The 6,198-nt window shown below is 38.9% G+C and overlaps 1 protein-coding gene across 1 annotated transcript in view; it reads right to left on the bottom strand.

Annotated features, from left to right (window-relative positions):
- Window positions 1-5,388, bottom strand: part of zmp:0000000926 (ataxin-1) — a 35,649-nt gene extending 30,261 nt beyond the window's left edge. The window contains exon 1 of the mRNA XM_056449906.1: window positions 5,098-5,388. The gene's annotated coding sequence lies outside the window, so the exon portion shown is untranslated. The remainder of the gene's footprint in view (window positions 1-5,097) is intronic.
- Window positions 5,389-6,198: the final 810 nt, after the last annotated feature.

Raw genomic sequence — 6,198 nt, 5'->3', positions numbered from 1 at the left:
ATAGTTCAACGTAGTACAAATGTAATGTTAATTTATTTTCTTCTTTTATATTATGGAGGAGCAGGAGTGCCTGTTAGAAATAAAATAAAGAATCAAGAGAGAGAAAAGCATTTGCCTTTTTAAAAAGTTATTTAAATTGTGCATTTAAATGCATTTAAAATGATCTATAAATATACTTCTTTACTGTTTGATTAATCTATGTTTTAAAACATAAATTAAATCAACATCTATCAAATTGTCTATTTAATTATAGGTTTAAAAGTTATTTTTAAATGCATTATTTTATTCCTTTATTAAATGGCATTTAAATAAACACGTTTAAATATGTCAATTTATCTGTGCATTAATTGTCCATTTAAATCTTAATTATACATATTTTAATGCTTCAATTATTAAATTGATAATTTGATTCTTCGTTTTATTTCTCTCCGGCACTTCTGCTCCTCCATATTATGCTCCAGACAGCCTCAATCAGCAGCTATAACTTGCAAAACGAAGGCATAAAAACAGGGCTGGGCGATCTGGCCTAAAATCCAAATCACGATTAATTGAACATTTGAACTCGATTACAATTAATTAACGATTATTTTATTAATTACATTTTTTTGCCCTCTTAGTTCACTGTTTATTTGCCGTCTTAAGGCATCTCTGGCGCAGCTTCCGATCATCATCAATGTAGTGCAAAGTAAGGCTCAAGAATGAGTCCATCGTCCTACTTGACCAGAGATCAGATGTGGCTGCAAAGTGGCTGAAGAAGTAGAAATCAACCTCAGCCTTTAACTGAGCGGGGTCACGTAACACATAGGGAATGTAATTGAAAAAATCGTCCTGGAAAAATGAATTTCGATTTCGATGACTTTTGATTAATCGCCCAGCCCTACAGTAAAGCTGCCAATACAGTCACACTGGTACAGACGGCCGAGTCATTTCCCATTAGGTGTACTGATGCATGAGACGCACTGCAAACACTCACAGTAAAAGACAAGGCCTCTTTATTTTCACTAAATATGAACATATGCAGTCTGTAGTTTATCATGTTTATTCAGTTAAAAATCAAGCAACAATCAGTTAATATCTCTCTCTCTCTCTGTATTCAATGAATAAAAACGTCCTGGTCCAGTCTAGAAGTGCTGCCATCTTCCTCTCCATCATAACCCAACTGGAGATTGAACATCTACGCTTGTATCCGCTACTGGTCATTTCTGGTGTTTATTTTGGCTGCGTGTTATTTGGTGGTTTAGTGTTTCTGCAGTGTCAGAATAGCATGTACAGGCTCCTCCCTCTTCTGCATTTAAAGAGACACACACACACACCCTGCTCACACCCTGCTCACACCCAATTCAGAACAAATTATATTAAATGACTATATTAACAAACTATATTCAATTATATTATTATATATACTATTATATTAAATGAATCGTAGGGCATTTTGAGCTTAAATTTCAGACACGTTCACTTTCTGGGAGACCGGATCATTGCACCATTTACTGTAATCTGACAGAGAATGGAAAAAGTGTGTGCAAAAGCTGCAGTGAGTGAATGTAGAAAAATTAAAAATCAACGTTAAGCACACGGGTGAGGAAATGACGAGGAAATTAACTATTGTTATTGGGTAACCTTTAAATGTCCAGTGACTTCTGTAAACTAAATTAATTAAATTAAACTAAAGGATACTGTAAATACAATTAATTGCACACAGTCTTGTTTTAAAGACACAAATCAACACAAATCAAGACAAAAAAACACTGATTAAAATAACCTTGTGAGCGCCAGAGCGAACCTGCAGATTGAGCGATTCATTAACCAGCAGACGCTTCGCCGTCCAATTTCCCATAGAGAAGTATGAGGCGCCGTGTAGGATTTAAATCAAACTTTGCTTATCAACACACACATAAACACGTGCATATACACCTATAAATTACTCGCATATACACCTATACTTTTAGATGTTCAAAACAACATATATGAAACTTGTGTATATACATATAAACTTGACACACGCATACACTCACACACACACGCACATACATATAAACTCCATTTATGCAAACACTACGACACACGCGCACATACATATATACTCCATCCATGCAAACACACCCACATTAACACACGCACATACATATAAACTCCATCCACGCATACACACCCACATTAACACACGCACATCCATATATACTCCATCTATGCAAACACACCCACATTAACACACGCACATCCATATATACTCCATCTATGCAAACACACCCACATTAACACACGCACATCCATAAATACTCCATCTATGCAAACACACCCACACACATACAACTCCCAGCATGCATAAACACCCGTTAAACAGTCGAGCAAACATCCAAAACAAGATACACAAACGTATACAAAGTTGTGCATATTTGCAGGTGATTTATATGTGAATGTGCGTTAACTTTTCAGTGTGAACGGAAGGCATTAAGTAATTTTTTTTCTCATGCAAATCAACATGAATTTCAGAGTGATCTTGATAGCCGTGACGTTTTTCGGTGCTTTATTTACTTGTGTTAATTGCAATGAGGATGATATAGTCAGGCGAATAAAAGTGAAACAAGATTATAAAACTGCAGCGCATTAAACACACGCGTCTTTAGTCTACCGCAAAACACAGAGTAGACGCGCACTACAATTTAAAGCACAGATAGCGTGACCGTCTCTCTCTGAACCGCAGATGGCGTGACCGCAGTCTTGAACTGCGGGCCTTGATGGCGAAACAAATTGCGCAATTCAGATTCTGTTTGCAGTTCAGCTGAAGGGGACACATTTGACTCCACTGAATTAGATATGGATCTTATTATAGTCGGCGAAGCAAGAACATTTCGCAAAATGTTAGTTGCGTCTGTAACGTTAGCGCTCTCACTGTTCATCATGGTCATTCAAATGGAGAAACGTGGCAAAATAGCTTACTTCGTCTTATTTTCTGAATGGCAGCTGGCAAACCAACAATGTGCATTCCTGCCACATTCTGGACTGAAGTGTGGACCCAAAATAACCCATTAAGGATTGCGACACCATACAGAAAATCATATTAGACAACAATGTATTTATTCTAATAATAAATAATATTATATACTTCATGTGTGACCGTGTATTGATTAAACCTACTGCTTTCATTTATTTTAGGATTTTAATAAACATTTAGCTGGGGCAGTCATGTCATGTTTTCAATAATAAAAAGACCTAATACCTCAATTAATCACATCATTTATATTTCATAAGCTTGAAGATAGGATAGATTTCACTACAACACGGCTAATTGAAATGACCTGATACAGGCTTATAATTATAAATAATGATATATTTCGTTTTGGCTGTGACTTTTACACTGAAATGACTTATTTTTTATGAACTGAGATAACTTCCTGTTATACTGAAATACCTTCCGTTTAAAGTGAAAAATTCATGCGCACTCACATATGAAATCACTTGCATATATGTATATACACAAGTCACTATATATGGGTGTGTTTGCATAGATGCAGTTTATATGTATGTGCGCGTGTGTGTGGGTGTGTTTGCATAAATGCAGTTTATATGTATGTGTGCGTGTGTGTGGGTGTGTTTGCATAGATGCAGTTTATATGTATGTGCGTGTGTTAGTGTGGGTGTGTATGCATGGATGGAGTATATATGTATGTGCGCGTGTGTCGTAGTGTTTGCATAAATGGAGTTTATATGTATGTGCGTGTGTGTGTGAGTGTATGCGTGTGTCAAGTTTATATGTATATACACAAGTTTCATATATGTTGTTTTGACCATCTAAAAGTATAGGTGTATATGCGAGTAATTTATAGGTGTATATGCACGTGTTTATGTGTGTGTTGATAAGCAAAGTTTGATTTAAATCCTACACGGCGCCTCATAGAGAAGCACAAACCAGCAGAACTACTTAATTCACACACCCACAGACTCACTGCCTCCACCTCACACACACACACACACGCACACACACACACACACACACACACACACACACACACACACACACACACACACACACACACACACACACACACACACACACACACACACACGTGTACCAGTGCTACTGTAAAAATAGACGTCTTAAAGAGGCAGCAGCTGCTTGAGAATCACTGAGTTAAATGACGGAGATCCTAAACCATCCGGATTCTTCACTAATATAGGGATGCCTTTATAGAGGGAAAGTTGGTTTAATATTGGGATATTCAGACTTTCTCCTTAATAATATATCATCAGAAATATATTATTTGCAAATTCTAAATAGGGGAATCACATTAGCAGCAAATGATTATCAAAATACAGCGTTCACAGTGAATTAGAGAGTGTTAATGTTGTTTAGAAGTCATAATTACATGCTAATTCAGACCGAATATTCAAAGTAGCATGGTAAACAATATAGAGACGGCTAAATGAACGAATGTGCGAATATAAAACCAACTTTAGCTGTATGATGCATTTTACATAGCTTTCACTGTTCAATTAGATTTACAAAAAACACCCAAATACAGCATTATTTACAGGACGCTTTAACACGTCTGCTGTCCATGATAGAAATTTGCGTTCCCATCAAACCAAGCATTTGAACAGTCCAGTAAGTGTAATAAACAGCCGATGCACACACTTCTATAAATAAATGTATTAATAAATGCATTTCTGAATGACTTGCCAAATAATAACACACCAATATTTCTTAAAAATAAAAACTTCATGAGGTGGGATGGTGGCTGAAAGAGTCAGACAAGGTGGAAATGAGTCCACGGTTCATTTTTGAGAGAGCAGAACTGCAAAGTCTGAGAGGCCCTATCAGCTTCCCGTATTACCTCTTTCCAGCAGTTTCAACGCTGTCCTCTAAATGTGCTCAGCTCCAAACCCCCTGCCCCTGCGCTTGTGCTTTTCATGTTAAGCCGGAGACTTTGAACAACACACTCTCACACACATTTGGACTCATCATTACTCAAATACCACATATCATCTCAGGAAGACTCTCAGTAATGCTTATTCTGTCACACTTGTCAACAGGAGCACACACACACACACACACACACACACACACACACACACACACATTCAGAAGTGTCCTACCTCTCTGAGGGTCTTTTTATGGTGAGAAACACACTGAGTGATCATGTGAAGCAGCAGCAGCAGACGGGGATATCCAGTGTGATGCTCTAAACTGTGTCTTATTCCCTTTCTTGTCCTCACCTAGTCACTCTTTTGCTGTATCTTCTGTATTTTTCCCTGTGTCACCCGTTGTGAGCATGCTCTCTCTCTCTCTCTAACACATACACACACTCGGAGAGAGAGAGAGAGACTCTCACACACACACACACACACAAACTTCAGCTCGCTCGCCCTTTGTGACCCCCTCCTATCTCTCCCTCTCTCTGTGGGTGTATAATTAGACTCAGTCCTGTCGTGATGCAGCTTTCACTCATTGTGGGAACGTCTCTGAGCTGCTGGACGTGCTGGCAGGAAGCCGAGCAGCTTTGCTTATTAACCTCTTAAGAGCTGGGGAATGTACCGGCGCTGCGTGCAGCCCATTGGTCACTTCCTCCTTCATCCCAGCCCAGAGATGATGTGATTGGCTGCTGCAGTACACGCTTTCATAAGGCAGCTCGCATCATTGGCTCTGCTTCTGGAAGCGTGACCACATGCATCCCTTTATGACTGACCACCAAACTTTTACATACTTACCTGGCTGTGTTTATGGTAAAAAGTAAGAGCAGGTGTGTGTGTGTGTGCGTGTGTGCGTGTGTGTGTGTGTGTGTGTGTGTGTGTGTGTGTGTGTGTGTGTAAAAATATTTAATTACAAAAATCATGTACACAGAAAAGAAAAAGTGTACAAATTTTGACTGATTAATGCAGCATCACTGTATGTGCAGTGTGACTAGCACATGATCATACTGTCACATGGTGTGCTTGTGTCTGTGTGTGTGTGTGTGTGTGTGTGTGCACATTTTCCCTTATGTTATGGAGTAAAGAGCAGAAGACAGAAGCCTTACTCTCATTTCCTCTCCATCTCTAACATTCTCACTTCTGTTACACTGACATTATCTGACCACTAAAACACACACACACACACACACACACACACACACACACACACACACGCACGCACGCACGCACACACACACACACACACACACACACACACGCACGCACGCACGCACGCACGCACACACA

Source organism: Danio aesculapii, chromosome 23 (genome assembly GCF_903798145.1).
Source record: "Danio aesculapii chromosome 23, fDanAes4.1, whole genome shotgun sequence".
Taxonomy (NCBI): Eukaryota; Metazoa; Chordata; class Actinopteri; order Cypriniformes; family Danionidae; genus Danio; species Danio aesculapii.
This window is presented reverse-complemented; position numbering and strand designations above follow the sequence as displayed.